This window comes from Solea solea, chromosome 16 (genome assembly GCF_958295425.1).
Source record: "Solea solea chromosome 16, fSolSol10.1, whole genome shotgun sequence".
Taxonomy (NCBI): domain Eukaryota; kingdom Metazoa; phylum Chordata; class Actinopteri; order Pleuronectiformes; family Soleidae; genus Solea; species Solea solea.
In genome coordinates, this window is record NC_081149.1 from 11,585,169 (window position 1) to 11,602,788 (window position 17,620).

Here is a 17,620-nt window from a genome sequence, read left to right on the forward strand (position 1 = left end):
ACTCAGTAGAGTGGGTCCTGTGCAGTGTTCTTATGTCAACACCGTTGAACGATTTGTAATCATATTCAGCAAGCATCATCTACCATGTGTTTTACATGTTTTCATTCATTTTGAGTATGATACAATGAAATTTGTTAAAGTTATAAGGGAAATTGTGAAATTGTATTTTCTGTTACCACCAGAAGGCGCTGTTTTTAAAATGTACAGTTTTTGCATAAGCATCTTCAGCAAGATCCCATCATCGATCGTCACTAGTTTGGTTAAGATCTAACCTTTCATCGCAAAGTTATAAGAGTTTGTTGTTGTAGCGAAATACCAGACGTCATATTGTCTGCCGTCAACAGGGGGCGATGTTTTCAAAATGTACAGTTTTTGCATAGACATCTTTAGCAAGGGCCCATCATCGATTGTCACTTGTTTAGTTAATATCTGACCTTCCATGGCAAAGTTATAAGAGATTGTTGTGTGTTACGAGGAATCGTGATTTTCGCCAACTTTGCCGCCCTTCTTCTTGTTAGCCGTGATACTTAATGAAAAGATTTTGATACCTTTGGATCCTCAACTTGTCCACAGTGACCTCACAAAGTTTGAAGGTGATCCCATTAAAGCTCTTTGACAAGTGCGTTCACATACCATTGGTGCGAAATGGCCAAAATCTGCTAAAAATGTACTTTCAATCCAAGATGGCGGCTTTCCTGTTCGTTTCAGAGCTTAGGCTGCTTTGAATTTTTTGACCGTCCCGACCTAAGGAACGCGTGAGTACCAAGTTTAGTGCATGTACATTAAACGTGCTCCTCAGGAGGACAAGTTTTACGGGTTGTAAGAGTTTTGCCTTTTGTTGTGAGAAATATGAATGAACGCCAACTTTGGCGCCCCCTATCTCGAAAACCATGGGTCATTTTGAAAAACTTTTAATAACTTTAGATCCTCAACTTGTCCACAGTGACCTCACAAAGTTTAAAGGTGATCGCACAAAAGCTCTATGACTAATAAGTTCACATACCATTGGTGCGAAAGCAGATGACCGCGGGTTTCCCTGCGCCCACGTCGCCGTGCGAGTCCTCTAGCTCATCTTCCGTTCATTAATTGCTTGCGGTAGTAGTTATTTTCAGCTTGGACTATTTTCAGCGTCCATGTGCTAAGTTAGAGGGCACTTCCTGTTTAAAATGGCTGACTTCCTGTTTTGTGAAAGGTGTGTCCGTAAACGTGTTCAGGGACGTTCCTTTGACTCACATATCAAGTTTTGTGAAGATTGGACAATGTTAGACTTGACTTCCTGTTTCGGGAGTTCTACTTCCTGTAGGGAGGTTATCCTGTACAGCACATATGTCAGAATCAAGGCCCGTGAATGAGTTATCTCTGGCTCGCGGGATGATATTTAATTACTATTAAAACCGGCTTTCAGTATTATGTGCCCTCAGCACCATCATACTACAAATCCCAAGATGCACTGCGAGTGCCCGCAAGCGAGCGCGATCCCGTGTCATCCTTCATGAACAGCATCACAGTCACAGTGGAGGACTAAACATCGCCGTCAATTTTCATCTCCCTCTCCCCCAAATAGGCAAATAGAAAGGTAGACGCTGAAAACATGGGGTTTCAAGACAGGTGGGAGGCAGAATAATGTTCACCGAAGTAAATGGAAAGCCTGTGTGTCTTGTGTGTGGAGACAGTGTGTCGTTATGAAAGAATATAACTTAAGAAGGCACTATGAAACATATAACTGTTTTGTACTTTTTCAAGTTTGCACTAACTTCTAATTTTATTAGACAGACATTGGTGAGGATCAGAGCAGCACACTGATTTGTTTTGTAACACATGCTGTTTCATTTTTGCATTTATCTTGCCATTGAGCTTTGAAGGAAAATAACATTTTGCTGTTTACCTGTTAAAAAGAAGGAAAAATGTTTTCAATTTGTTACTGAAAGAGCCTTGAGAAAATATTGCAACTGATTTTATTTATGTTTTGCTTAATTTAATTTAATTTAATTTAATTTAATTTAATTTAATTTAATTTAATTTAATTTAATTTAATGATTAAGTGCAATATAGGCTGTGGTATTGGTATTGGTATTGGTTCAATATGTGCAATAATTGCAAGTTTTAATAAACATTGAACCAGCCCAGCCCTCCACTTTTTTTATTTTTGCCCCCCGTGTATTTGACTTTGGCATTACTGCTTTATAGACATGTTCCTGACGGGTCTGAGGTCTCACATATCAAGTTTCAAGTGGATACACCAATCCCTGTTAGAACAGCATGAGAAACTGTAAATGTTAGATTTGATAGATTTGTAGGCAAATGCCTCCATCATGTGGCGAAAAATGGTATTGCATAATTGAATCGCTCAGTTTAGGTAATCCTTTGCATTTTTGCCAGGCAACACCGTTAAACGATTTCTTCTCATATTAGGCACGCATCATCTACAATGTGTTTTGTTTTTGTTCACAAATTTTGAGTATGATGTGAAGAAGTGTGTAAAAGTTATAAGGGAATTGTGAATTTGTTGTATTTTCTGTTTCTACCAGGAGGCGCTGTTTTTAAAATGTACAGTTTTTGCATAGACTTCATCAGCCATGGTCCATCTTGAGACCCTAGCACATTTGGTTGGAAAAGGACCTTCTATCGCAAAGTTATAAGAGTTTTGAGTGAAACCTTTGCAGTGTTGTCATGGCAACACCGTTGAAGGATTTGTTATCATATTCTGCACACATCATCTACCATGTGTTTTAAATTTTTTCTCCTATCTTGAGTTTGCTACAATAAATTCTGTAAAAGTTATATGCGAAATTGTGATTGAAATTGTGAAATGTGTTGTATTTTCTGTTACCACCAGGAGGCGATGTTTTCAAAATGTACAGTTTTTGCATAAACATCTTTAGCAAGGGGCCCATCATCGATTGTCACTAGTTTGGTCAATATCTGACCTTCCATGGCAAAGTTATAAGAAATTGATGTGTGTTGCGAGGAATCGTGATTTTCGCCAACTTTGCCGCCCTTCTTCTTGTTCGCCGTGATACTTAATGAAAACATTTTGATACCTTTGGATCCTCAACTTGTCCACAGTGACCTCACAAAGTTTGAAGGTGATCCCATTAAAGCTCTATGACAAGTGCGTTCACATACCATTGGTGCGAAATGGCCAAAATCTGCTAAAAATGTACTTTCAATCCAAGATGGCGGCTTTCCTGTTTGTTTTAGAGCTTAGGCTGCTTTGAATTTTTTGACCGTCCCGACCTAAGGAACGCGTGAGTACCAAGTTTAGTGCATGTACATTAAACGTGCTCTCAGGAGGACAAGTGTTAGGGTTTATAAGAGTTTTGCCTTTTGTTGTGAAGAATATGAATGAACGCCAACTTTGGCGCCCCCTATCTCAAAAACCATGTGACATTTTGAAAAACTTTTAATATCTTTAGATCCTCAACTTGTCCACAGTGACCTCACAAAGTTTGAAGGTGATCCCATTAAAGCTCTATGACAAGTGCGTTCACATACCATTGGTGCGAAATGGCCAAAATCTGCCAAAAATGTACTTTCAATCCAAGATGGCGGCTTTCCTGTTCGCTTTAGAGGTTTGGCTACGCTGAGTTTTTTGACCGTCTGGACCTAAGGAACGCGTGAGTACCAAGCTTTGTGCATGTACATTCAACGTGCTCCTCAGGAGGACAAGTTTTACGGGTTGTAAGAGTTTCGCCTCTTGTTGTAAAAAATATTGATGAACGCCAACTTTGGCGCCCCCTATCTCGTACACCGAGCGACATTTTAAAAAGCTTTCAGGAACTTTTGCTCGGCAACTTGTTCACAGTGACCTCACCAACTTTCAAGGTGATCGCACAAAAACTCTAGGACTAGTTCATTCAAATATCAGGTGTCATAGTGTCTGCTGTCACCAGGAGGCGCTGTTTTTGAAAGTGAATATTTTCATATAGGCGTCTTCAGGGCTGGACTATCATCAATCCTAGCCAGTTTGGTTCAGATTGGACTCAGATTCGCAAAGTTGTAGCAGTTTGTTTTTTTGTCACAAATATCTGCAAGAGTTTTGCCTTTTGTTGTGAGAAATATGAATGAACGCCAACTTTGGCGCCCCCTATCTCGAAAACCATGGGTCATTTTGAAAAACTTTTAATAACTTTAGATCCTCAACTTGTCCACAGTGACCTCACAAAGTTTAAAGGTGATCGCACAAAAGCTCTATGACTAATAAGTTCACATACCATTGGTGCGAAAGCAGATGACCGCGGGTTTCCCTGCGCCCACGTCGCCGTGCGAGTCCTCTAGCTCATCTTCCGTTCATTAATTGCTTGCGGTAGTAGTTATTTTCAGCTTGGACTATTTTCAGCGTCCATGTGCTAAGTTAGAGGGCACTTCCTGTTTAAAATGGCTGACTTCCTGTTTTGTGAAAGGTGTGTCCGTAAACGTGTTCAGGGACGTTCCTTTGACTCACATATCAAGTTTTGTGAAGATTGGACAATGTTAGACTTGACTTCCTGTTTCGGGAGTTCTACTTCCTGTAGGGAGGTTATCCTGTACAGCACATATGTCAGAATCAAGGCCCGTGAATGAGTTATCTCTGGCTCGCGGGATGATATTTAATTACTATTAAAACCGGCTTTCAGTATTATGTGCCCTCAGCACCATCATACTACAAATCCCAAGATGCACTGCGAGTGCCCGCAAGCGAGCGCGATCCCGTGTCATCCTTCATGAACAGCATCACAGTCACAGTGGAGGACTAAACATCGCCGTCAATTTTCATCTCCCTCTCCCCCAAATAGGCAAATAGAAAGGTAGACGCTGAAAACATGGGGTTTCAAGACAGGTGGGAGGCAGAATAATGTTCACCGAAGTAAATGGAAAGCCTGTGTGTCTTGTGTGTGGAGACAGTGTGTCGTTATGAAAGAATATAACTTAAGAAGGCACTATGAAACATATAACTGTTTTGTACTTTTTCAAGTTTGCACTAACTTCTAATTTTATTAGACAGACATTGGTGAGGATCAGAGCAGCACACTGATTTGTTTTGTAACACATGCTGTTTCATTTTTGCATTTATCTTGCCATTGAGCTTTGAAGGAAAATAACATTTTGCTGTTTACCTGTTAAAAAGAAGGAAAAATGTTTTCAATTTGTTACTGAAAGAGCCTTGAGAAAATATTGCAACTGATTTTATTTATGTTTTGCTTAATTTAATTTAATTTAATTTAATTTAATTTAATTTAATTTAATTTAATTTAATGATTAAGTGCAATATAGGCTGTGGTATTGGTATTGGTATTGGTTCAATATGTGCAATAATTGCAAGTTTTAATAAACATTGAACCAGCCCAGCCCTCCACTTTTTTTATTTTTGCCCCCCGTGTATTTGACTTTGGCATTACTGCTTTATAGACATGTTCCTGACGGGTCTGAGGTCTCACATATCAAGTTTCAAGTGGATACACCAATCCCTGTTAGAACAGCATGAGAAACTGTAAATGTTAGATTTGATAGATTTGTAGGCAAATGCCTCCATCATGTGGCGAAAAATGGTATTGCATAATTGAATCGCTCAGTTTAGGTAATCCTTTGCATTTTTGCCAGGCAACACCGTTAAACGATTTCTTCTCATATTAGGCACGCATCATCTACAATGTGTTTTGTTTTTGTTCACAAATTTTGAGTATGATGTGAAGAAGTGTGTAAAAGTTATAAGGGAATTGTGAATTTGTTGTATTTTCTGTTTCTACCAGGAGGCGCTGTTTTTAAAATGTACAGTTTTTGCATAGACTTCATCAGCCATGGTCCATCTTGAGACCCTAGCACATTTGGTTGGAAAAGGACCTTCTATCGCAAAGTTATAAGAGTTTTGAGTGAAACCTTTGCAGTGTTGTCATGGCAACACCGTTGAAGGATTTGTTATCATATTCTGCACACATCATCTACCATGTGTTTTAAATTTTTTCTCCTATCTTGAGTTTGCTACAATAAATTCTGTAAAAGTTATATGCGAAATTGTGATTGAAATTGTGAAATGTGTTGTATTTTCTGTTACCACCAGGAGGCGATGTTTTCAAAATGTACAGTTTTTGCATAAACATCTTTAGCAAGGGGCCCATCATCGATTGTCACTAGTTTGGTCAATATCTGACCTTCCATGGCAAAGTTATAAGAAATTGATGTGTGTTGCGAGGAATCGTGATTTTCGCCAACTTTGCCGCCCTTCTTCTTGTTCGCCGTGATACTTAATGAAAACATTTTGATACCTTTGGATCCTCAACTTGTCCACAGTGACCTCACAAAGTTTGAAGGTGATCCCATTAAAGCTCTATGACAAGTGCGTTCACATACCATTGGTGCGAAATGGCCAAAATCTGCTAAAAATGTACTTTCAATCCAAGATGGCGGCTTTCCTGTTTGTTTTAGAGCTTAGGCTGCTTTGAATTTTTTGACCGTCCCGACCTAAGGAACGCGTGAGTACCAAGTTTAGTGCATGTACATTAAACGTGCTCTCAGGAGGACAAGTGTTAGGGTTTATAAGAGTTTTGCCTTTTGTTGTGAAGAATATGAATGAACGCCAACTTTGGCGCCCCCTATCTCAAAAACCATGTGACATTTTGAAAAACTTTTAATATCTTTAGATCCTCAACTTGTCCACAGTGACCTCACAAAGTTTGAAGGTGATCCCATTAAAGCTCTATGACAAGTGCGTTCACATACCATTGGTGCGAAATGGCCAAAATCTGCCAAAAATGTACTTTCAATCCAAGATGGCGGCTTTCCTGTTCGCTTTAGAGGTTTGGCTACGCTGAGTTTTTTGACCGTCTGGACCTAAGGAACGCGTGAGTACCAAGCTTTGTGCATGTACATTCAACGTGCTCCTCAGGAGGACAAGTTTTACGGGTTGTAAGAGTTTCGCCTCTTGTTGTAAAAAATATTGATGAACGCCAACTTTGGCGCCCCCTATCTCGTACACCGAGCGACATTTTAAAAAGCTTTCAGGAACTTTTGCTCGGCAACTTGTTCACAGTGACCTCACCAACTTTCAAGGTGATCGCACAAAAACTCTAGGACTAGTTCATTCAAATATCAGGTGTCATAGTGTCTGCTGTCACCAGGAGGCGCTGTTTTTGAAAGTGAATATTTTCATATAGGCGTCTTCAGGGCTGGACTATCATCAATCCTAGCCAGTTTGGTTCAGATTGGACTCAGATTCGCAAAGTTGTAGCAGTTTGTTTTTTTGTCACAAATATCTGACTTTGCAGTGTTACCATGGCAACACCGTTGAACGATTTGTTATCATATTAAGCACGCATCATCTATCATGTGTTTTGATTGTTTTCACAAATTTTGGGTTTGATACGATTAACTATGTAAAAGTTATTACCGAAATTGTGTACTTTTTGTATTTTCTGTTACCACAAGGAGGCGCTGTCCTAAAAATGCACGGTTTTTTCACAGACTTCTTCAGCAATGGGCAATCATCAAACCTAGGTAATTTGGTAGGGATGTGACCTTCTATCGCAAAGTTATAAGAGTTTTGTTGCCTGTGGCGAAAAATTTAAATTTTCATCAACTTTGCCGGCCCCTTTCTCGTACGCCATGCGACATTTGAACTAACCATAAGCATCATAAGCTCCTGAACTTGTCCACAGTGACCTCACCAAGTTTGAACGTGATCCCATGTAAGCTCTAGGACAAGTTCGTTCAAATACCGATGGTGCGAAATGGCCAAAATCAACAAAAAATGAACTTTCAATCCAAGATGGCGGCTTTCCTGTTCGTTTTAGAGCATAGGCTACGCTGACTTTTTTGACCGTCCCGACCTAAGGAACGCGTGTACCAAGTTTCGTGCATGTACATTAAACATGCTCCTCAGGCCCACAATATTTAGGGGGTGGAGCAGTTATTTGTCCCGCCCACTTTCATTTTTTTACGCACATTCCCCGAAACACTAATAAACGTAAATTTACACCAGGTCTGATGCGCTTGCAAAAATTGGTGAGTTTTGGGGCATGTTCAGGGCCTCAAAAAGGCGATTCATTTGGTAGGCGGAATAATAATAATAAGAAGAAGAATAACTCTAACGATTTCAATAGGGTTCTTGCAACCAAGTTGCTCGAACCCTAATAACTCTTACGATTACAATAGGGTTCTTGCGCAACATTGTTGCTCGAACCCTAATAATCTTTCCAGTTTCAAGAGGGTTCTTGCAACCTTGTTGCTCGAACCCTAATAATAATCTTTTGCATTTCAATAGGGTTCTTGCAACCTTGTTGCTCGAACCCTAAATATTTGTCCTCATTAGAGGCACAAACATAGTCTGTCAACACACAAACACAGTTGCTGCTGGTTGTTTTGGAATGGTTGTATGGTAAACATAGGGTGACCTACAAACACATTAAATAAACTAAATCAATGGCAAGGCACATTTTTCAGCATTACAATGTTTGGGTTGCTTTTGCTGTCATTTCCCATTTACTATAATGAGTATATTGTCAGTCAGCACCAACCACCCCCTACCCCACCCACTTACAGTGACAGTGCTTCGTTTGTTAGATAATAAACAGGGGAGGGAGATAATGTTGATATTGTTGTGTCTAGGTTTCCAATGGAGAGGGTGCTAGCAAACTAATGCCATCTACTGAACGTACAAACCGTGGCCCTGCGATGGACTGGCGAACTGTACCCAGCCTATCGCCCTATATCAGCTGATATTGGCACAGCACCCCCCCAAAGCAGTAGCTAATGGATGGATGAACTTACAAACCGAAATGCTTGTGGAAGAAAAATAATTCTTTGCGTTATTGTTTGCTATAAGCAGCACACGCTGTGTGTGGAGAGAAGGGGCAGACAAATCAGCTGCACACATGCACACACACAGCAACTGTTGAACAACTGGGTTTTTTGAGCAGTAGAAACATTTTGTGGATGCTCCTTCATGTTGTCAGTCATACTCCAACCTGTTTGCAGCCGTCTCACTTTACTCCCAGTGTTGCTATTGCCTCCATCTATCTTAACATAAAACAAATCACTTCCTGTGTGCAGTGCTGGAGTATTGCCAAGCAACACAAAATCTAAACACTGCTATACAGAGAAAGTCATGTAAAGCTGAAATGCCTTGTGTTAATTCATTTAACAATGATTTATTTCCTTCAAATGTTGCAAAAAAAGACAGAAAACCCATGAAGTCAACCAAGAAAAAACACTGTTTGCTAAGTTATTTTACACACACAGCTTCAGTATCATTTCAGTTAGATTATCTTCTCACTTAACATCACAGTTTCTGGCTCTAGAGTTTCTGGACACACTACTTTCATCTATCCTTTTTACACACTAACCCTAACACACACTAGTTTTTAAGACTTTGTGTAAAATAATATTGTTCTCAAATGCCAAATTACACAGTCTTTCAGCGATGACAGAGGTGGATTTTGTCATCAAACCATTTGGATGGGTCAACATTTGCCAGGCTTAAATGCCAGATAATATCAGCAAAATTGGATGTGACTTTTGGGCAGTGACACTTTTAACCAACTGTGTGTCATTAATTTATATTCAGATGGATTCCAAGGGTCAGACGTTGTGCTGAGCAGCCTGGCAGAGACCAGGGACCTGACCAGTTCAAACCACAGGTCCAAACTCAGCATGCATGCATGATTTAAATACATCTAAATGGCAGATGGCAAGAGAGCTAGCTCGTGCCTGGCTCTAAGGCAGAAGTAGTGATGTAGGGGAAGCAGAGGATGAGGATGAGTACGAGAGTGAGGAATGGCTTGGCTTGTCTTGAAGATTACTTTTCTTCTTAAAACATTCACTTCATCTGTGTCACTCCTGCTCCCAACTTGTTATTGGAAAATAGCTCCACGCTAGAACGTTGGAAAACCATTCGATGCCGGCACTGTCTGCATCAGTCACACGCTGACACACACATACACACAGAAAATACATTTCATCCTCCACACTAGCGCAGCCAATAGCAGTGGCAGGCATTTGCGACCCCAATCCATATTTCAATTTTCCTCCTCTCATATAAACTATTTCAATACTTGTTTCGTTCCTCCCCACAAGTGATCGGCAATGTGAGAAATGAGCCTCTTCCAATGCTGCATCTATAAAAGTCCCAATCGGAGACATTTTTGAGTGGGCCTCTGCCTACATCAATTACGTCTTAGTGGGACTGCACAAAGACAGAATCTTGGAAGTAACTCTTCAGGAGGGAAAATCGCTGCATTGCAACATTCTAACCCCGCTGTCATAAAAAAATGCGGATCACTTTTTCTCTTCTCAGAATGCATTCGGTCTGCGTTAGCTACAGTTATAAATCAAAGGCTGCCAGTGCTCATATCAACAGCTCAACATGGTTTCAAACCAATTAAATAAGCATTAAACATTAACCAGCAGGACGACACTTGAATGGGTGGTTTGACCCTTAAAGTGGAATTCAGTTTAAAACTAGCACATATCATTTAAACACAAACACTCTACACAGAGCCAGAAAAAGAAATGGCAAAGGTTTCGGCTGTGATGCCATCAGCCATTACTAATTGAAATGTCCCCTGTGAATAAATAAAGTTTTTTGACTTTGAACTGAATTTAAATGTTTTTTTCCGAATCAATTTACCAATGCAGCTAATGAAAAGGAATTGCCTTGGTGACCTGCCAAGATTATACTTTATGTACAATACATCTGTTAAAGCTGCAGTAAGCATGCAGGAAAAAAGTCTCAAGCAGAGCCCACAGGAGGTGCATTAATCTAGTTCTCTTTTAAATTACTTGGTTTACACTATGCTAAAAGGTTATTAATATTTATGCAACAACGCCAAGCATTCATTAGGCTAATCAGTCAGGGAAACATGGAATTAATTAAATGAATTTCTGATAGCGGATTACTTTCCAAATGTTTGATATCCTAACTCCTCTAACATTTTCCCCTTTAACACAGTAACAAACAAAAAAAGCCGTGCTCATCTTGACATCTCTTCCTGTGACACCATCAACATCAACATATAAGCAAGTGTGTAAACAAATACGATACAGCAAGCTAGCTGCCTTACAGTAGAGAAACTGATCCAAAGCCGTTCTCCAATTTCCTGTCAATGTCTTGCACGAGACACTAAAAATGCAATAGCATATGTATGAGTGTATGTACATATCAATACCAATGTTGGTCATATCGGCAGAGATGAGTAACAACATCTCGTGAAACTCGGGAGTCGGGCTGCACTTGTCCTCACAAGTGGTTGCCCATGTAAAGGTTGAAGCAGGCAGGTAATAGCAACAAATATTGGGGCTTAAATAGCGACAGTTTTACGATGCCTGAGCGGCCACTATGACTCCATTCCTGTCAGATTCTATTAGCTTGGCCTCCACTATGTGTTTCGATTGGCTCATGCTCTATTCCCAACAGTTAAAGAAGCACCTCCCGTAAATAAACCAAATGGCTGCACCTTGTATTGTATGAAGGGGGGGCTCGAGGCAGCTGAGCACTTGTGAGTAAAGAACATCTGACAGAGTGGTTGAAAAGTTAATATACAGTACCAAGCTGAATGGACCCAGTCGACTAGAAGGATAGCTTGGCACATATCAGTGGAAGAGTTTAAATTTGACTAGTGTTTAAGAAGAATACAAGCAGCCGGGGGAGCAAAGCACTGTTAAATCAAGACAATTGGTCTCATTCTCCCTCCACACACGCTCTTCTAAACAAAAAGAAAAGTGTATCTGCCAGCTGCCAGGCACAAATCTAAGAAAAGGCCACCTGTCTAATAACAAATTTTGATGCGTTCAGCTCAGCAATATGAAACTGAGCATCTGGCATGGTCCCTCCAAAACCTTGTTAATGCACACGTATGAGTGTTACTACATTACCTCAACAAAATACATTATTTTGTGTTCATTAATTCTACAAATTATAGGGCTTGTGACTGCAATGTACTTTGACACTTTGATAGAGCACACAGTACATTTCTACAATGTGCCCACAAACACAGCAAGGATTTGAACTTCTTTAAATCCAAGCCACTTGTTAAAAGTAACAAATTCTAGTAAAAACTATTACAAATGGTATTTTAAATTGAGTGGGAAATAAAATTACATTTCCTTATACAGTGAAGAAAATAATATTGGACAGGGTTACTTACACAATATAACAGCGATACAAAAATAAATAACTATATAGAGGAAAAGATTAAGGAAGAATGGGCAAATGTGTAGTATTTCTCATTACTGATTAATATCATAATAAATTAAAGAGGGGTACATTGCTTGCATATCTTTATACAACTGCCTGAAGCCATGTAACTGGTGCTCCATTTTCACATCAGACATCTTGACTTATTCTGAAAAAAGACATATATTTAATACAAATTAAAGATGTCTCTACTCTTTTAAGAAAAACACTAGACAGCAGTATCTGAAAAGATTTATAAATGGGCCACTGATTCATGTTCATAGATGGAACTGTTCAGTAGTTCACTTCGGTGTTAAACTTGATTTAACTTTTGAAGAGCTAGAACTGTTATCAAATTACAATATGGCCTACTGCAAAATGAAATCGCAGGAGGTTCAATATTTCTTAAAGCCAAAATGTGTGTCAAAATATCATTTTAGATGAATTATTGTCTTGACCTATATACATCTTACTTTACAGACTGAAGGGAACATCTTGGTTTCTCACAGATCTGCACAAATAACACACAGTAATCATTTTTAAATATGTTTTTTGAATGAAAAATTAACGAATAATGATGAAATTAAATTACTATTCCCTCTGGTATCGTGAATCACATCACAATCGGAACTCCTGTCAAAATAATCACAATGAGATATTTATTCAAAATCGTTATGCCATAGTGGGAACCCATATCATTATTAAAGCCACAGTGTTGTCCCTACAATATTGTTGTCATCACCTATGTATTAACAATAAAAATAAAAACTTTACTTCCTTTCTTGCACAAGTGCAGGGTATCTTTTTTTTTAGCCACAAAGAAACTGTCACTGAGGTGACAGAGTGATGACAGCTGTGGCACAGAAATGAACTTGAATACTGCTTGAAAACAATAGTACTTTTTTTTATCAACAAAGCAACATCTTAAAGAATATTTCTACAAACGTTTACAGTAATATAACATATTAGTTAACATGAGTTCATATAGTAGTTAACTGACAGTGCACAGGATGCGTTAGCCAGGATGCATGGAGGAGAACATTTATGGGGGGGACAAATGCAAAGCTAGCCAACACTATCTTTTAGAATATTTTCAAATGTTTTTAAATCAAACACAACTCCTATTCACAGCATTTCTGAGTTCTCACACTTTTCTATGTACAATCCCACCAACTTCCTTCACATCATCAGATAATGAGCATGAATTGGGTTTGACTAGTGCAGTACCCATTCTCTTGCATTTCTGAACAAACTAGTGCCCTTAGTAAGTGAACTGCCAGGTATGAAAACTGTCAAGCAACCCACTGAACAAACGTTCCTTGCATTCATAAATAATAACACTGACACAGTCTTTTGTGAATTAGTTACTTTGATGTTCTGGTTTACTCATGAGCTGTTTCAAGTGGGATATTGACATTGTGTCCTTTTTTTCCTGATTACTGCTGCTATTTATCTGATTATGTTTTTTAATAAACAAAAATGTATGTGAAATGTCACGGTCAACAGTCCAAATTTAAAACAGACTCAGTCAAGTATGTGAGACTCAGTTGGGACACACAAATGTTTGGATTTCCTATTTAGAAATAAATCAAATATTATGTAATGCTAATCTACCTTTCTGTCAAATTACTAATTAATATGCATAAAAAGTTTGTTTTAAACAGTCACAGTGTTAAGGCTGCAACCAATCTTGCCATTATTGACTAATGTTATTTTGTCCAAATAAGACCATAGCCTGTAGAGACTACGGTGCAAAAATGAAAGACGAGAAATGCTTGATAACTGACAATTTAATTTCAAAAATAGTTAAAGATGATGTGTTAATCAACAACTAATCAAGCCTATATCTTTCTTTCTTTTCACATTTCCAATGATTGAAATATAACATGACCACACATAAAAGAGAGCATTTTCTCATTTTCGACATATTCCAAAAGAAAGCAATCTCTTTTTCTTTTATTTATTTGAATGAACAAACAGAGATATCATAAAAACTCATCTTAAATCTTTTCAGGCTTTGACTTGCTTCATTTATTCTCATAAGCTCACTCTATAAAGGATCTGAAAAACAAAATCTTTAAAACCAATTAAAATTGTTCTGCTTTCAAAAGGCAGACTTGCCCACACACTAAATAAACTTATATTCTACAGCATGTCTGTATTTCCCTCATGAGGATTTTCTAACACAGTCTACTATCGTTCTTAAACACTACTCTCCTCCAGAGTTCCATCATTTAGACAGAACTAATATACAGTGGTACCTCACATCGTCTCTATCCCGTCTCCAGTCTCAACTGTGGTTGAAGTAAGCATAAGAACGTCTCATCTAAAGCTGCAGTGATCAGCCAATTAATTACTCAGGTGATCCACAGATAATAAATCTTTGATCATTCTGACAAATAAATCATCAAGGTTTACTAGTCACAAGCATGTCCCGCCCCCAGTGTGAGATTTTATTGTTGCTGGGGTTTTTTGTTGTATTTTTTCCACACATTCAGATTAAAATGCAGACTCAAACCTAAGCAAGCCATCAATATTTTCAAATTCGGGGCTCAAAAATATGGTTTTAAATAAAAAAATAATAGAAAGCGATGTAGCTTTAAAATCAGTTAGGAGACCAATCTGTAAATGGACCCATACAAAGAGAAGTTGATGCAGCCCTTAATATTTATGTTTAATTACCCAATTAGGGTGAGCTCAGGTTTAAAAAGTAGTTATTGTTAATTAAACTGATAGAAATGTTATTATATAACCAAGTGAATATTCTTCCACTGCTTAAGTATAAAATCCCTTCCATCAGTTTAAGACAACTTTGTGACCATTTTATCTCCAACCACATACCATTGGTAACATGAACTCATCACTTGGAATCTGTAATGCAACTGCCTCTGGAATTTCTAGCATTTAAATTTTGTATTCAATTTTCTTCTTCACTCTGAATTAAACTCTTCTATTTGTTTATGTCTCATTTCACTTCTATTTTTTAGTGATCAAAATTTGAAGTTGAAACTTCCTGAATTCAAATTTCAAAAGTCATGTGATGCTGATGACTGGAATTGCTGCTCTGTCTGCCAAAATGATGCTGCTTTGCTCAGTGTATTGGTTTAATTCAAGCCAGAATTGATACATATATATACACACACACATATATATATATATATATATATATATATATATATATATATATATATATATGTATATATATACATATATACATAGATAGATATGGATGAGATAGTGAAACATTGAAGATACTACTGTACAGTATAATTTAAGGTAAAAAATAAATAACTAGAAACTTAAAAGACTTTTAAATATCAAATCTGATGAGACTGACTGAAACCTGCGTGCTCTGCGCAAGAACGAGACGCAACCGCAGAGAAAATCTACTGTGGTGGTCACTATTTGACAGGATACGGACGATACAGCTTAACGTGTCTTTCTATGGTAAACTCATTATTTTTGCAAGTCCTTGTGGAAAATTTCCCACTGACATTTGCCGTTTCGTCCACGTCCAACCATCAGACCGCGATAACCCACGGAAAATGATTTAAAAAAGCAGCCGAAATGTCAACCACACCACTCCACGCGACAAATGCTGAACCCGAGCCGTTACTAACTCGCTAACATTAGCCTGCTAGCGGCTACAACCTAAGCTCCCTAAAAGTGCGAGTAACGTTAATTCACGCCGAAACTTAAAATGAACGTCAGTACCAGAGGGTCGTGTAACATACAAGCATTAAGTATGAGCAGACCTAATTTTCCTGCGCGGAAAACTCACCTTTGTTTCGCAGTTCGCAGGATTGAGGGATTTTTTGACAAGCACTGTAACTGCACTTCCGGGTGGGGTTGTGACGTAATAACGCGTCATCGCAGTTTAGCCATGCTGGGATTGTTTTGATTTTGGACTGAAAGCGGAAAATAAATGCGGTGCTTATTTTAACTTCCTTTCATGTCACCAAAGAGCCTTTGATGCCAACACTCTGGTTTATTCCTGTGTAATATTATCTACACTTAAAAGACAACTGACAAATGTTATAACATACCAAGAAGCAGACCAAAGGACATTAGTAGGGGAAATAATATTATTCTTTAATGTACTAATTTTACATCATTAAATTCCCAACTGCAAGTAATTTTACTGCATTTGAAATGTGATCAGAAGAATACTGTCAAAGACACATTTTTCAATCAATTATATTATTTATAATATATTCAACGTAATTCCCCAAGTGGCCCTACACTTTAAAGTCATAATGAAAATTGGCCCATTAAAAATATTTACATTTATGTGTTTTAATTACAATTGTCGACATGTTAGTATTGATTTAATTCTGTTTTTGTTATTTAATTCATTTTGCATCGTCATCTGTTCTTTTTTGTAAAAGCAAACTATTTAATTTGAAATAGTATGCACCCTGAATATTTGAATTGCAACATCATGATGGATAATCAAGATACAATTTTTATTTCAAATCACTAAACAGCTCATTTTTGACAAGGTAACTCCTGAGCAGACATAGAAGTTCACTGGCTCTGAGGTCATTTTCTGTTTGAGGCCCCTGCTTTAGAAACTATACAGAACTATCCGCCTTTAACTCAATACAAACAAATCCCACCTATTTCAAACAGTTTTTAATGTGTAAATAATGTGTTTTCTATGTGAAGTTATAGTTTAAAATCCATAATTTTGTTTTATTAAATTATTAGTAGTAAATATGAAAGCTATTGAATTGTGCTACATGTTAGATGCTACATTTATCCTTTATAGTACAGCCACAGTGCAAACATTGTTATTTAAATTAATCATAGCACATAAAAGGTTTAATGTAGAAAAGCAGACCTGACTGAAAACATTCATGTGTCCCCATCTGACGTCTTATAATCCATCCAAGACTGCTCAGTCATTGTAAGACTACCCATTTAAATGTATGACATTTAGTACAGGGACATGTACTAAACAACTCAATGTGTGTCTATGACAGTTTTTAGTACCTTTAATTCATCAGTATATTACATATGTATATCCATAAACAATGACAGGGACCACTTTATATCATCATGAAATGTGAATAATTTAGACCGCATATGGACAGCATGAGCAAATTTTATTTTCTTGTCACTGGATATCCATCAAAGTAAAATAAACCTGTCTTAATTCACAGCATGCTGTTCCTAATTTAATTTGGACCTGGACTCTTAGTGGTTTGCAGGTCATCTTCAATAAACCTTTTTTTGGTTAGTTTTTAGCCAATTAAAAGTAATAACTTTTATTTTATTTGCTGAATGTTGATCATTACGAGCATGCATTTGGAATTTGACTCTTGTTTTTGTCAGGGTATACCCTATTCACTGCAGAAACCTTTCCATTTTGGGTGTTTTTTGTGAATTATAGGCCCTCTGGAAAGTAGGTCATCACAGCAGGAAACAGATGCAGGCACGAGGAGTGAGGATACAGGAGATAATATATCAAGC

At 37.9% G+C, this 17,620-nt stretch overlaps 1 protein-coding gene across 3 annotated transcripts in view; it reads right to left on the bottom strand.

Moving 5' to 3' along the window:
* spop (speckle type BTB/POZ protein) overlaps positions 1–15,988 on the bottom strand; it is a 147,325-nt gene extending 131,337 nt beyond the window's left edge. For all 3 annotated transcript variants that reach the window (XM_058653575.1, XM_058653577.1, XM_058653579.1), the window contains exon 1: positions 15,927–15,988. The gene's annotated coding sequence lies outside the window, so the exon portion shown is untranslated. The remainder of the gene's footprint in view (positions 1–15,926) is intronic.
* Positions 15,989–17,620: the final 1,632 nt, after the last annotated feature.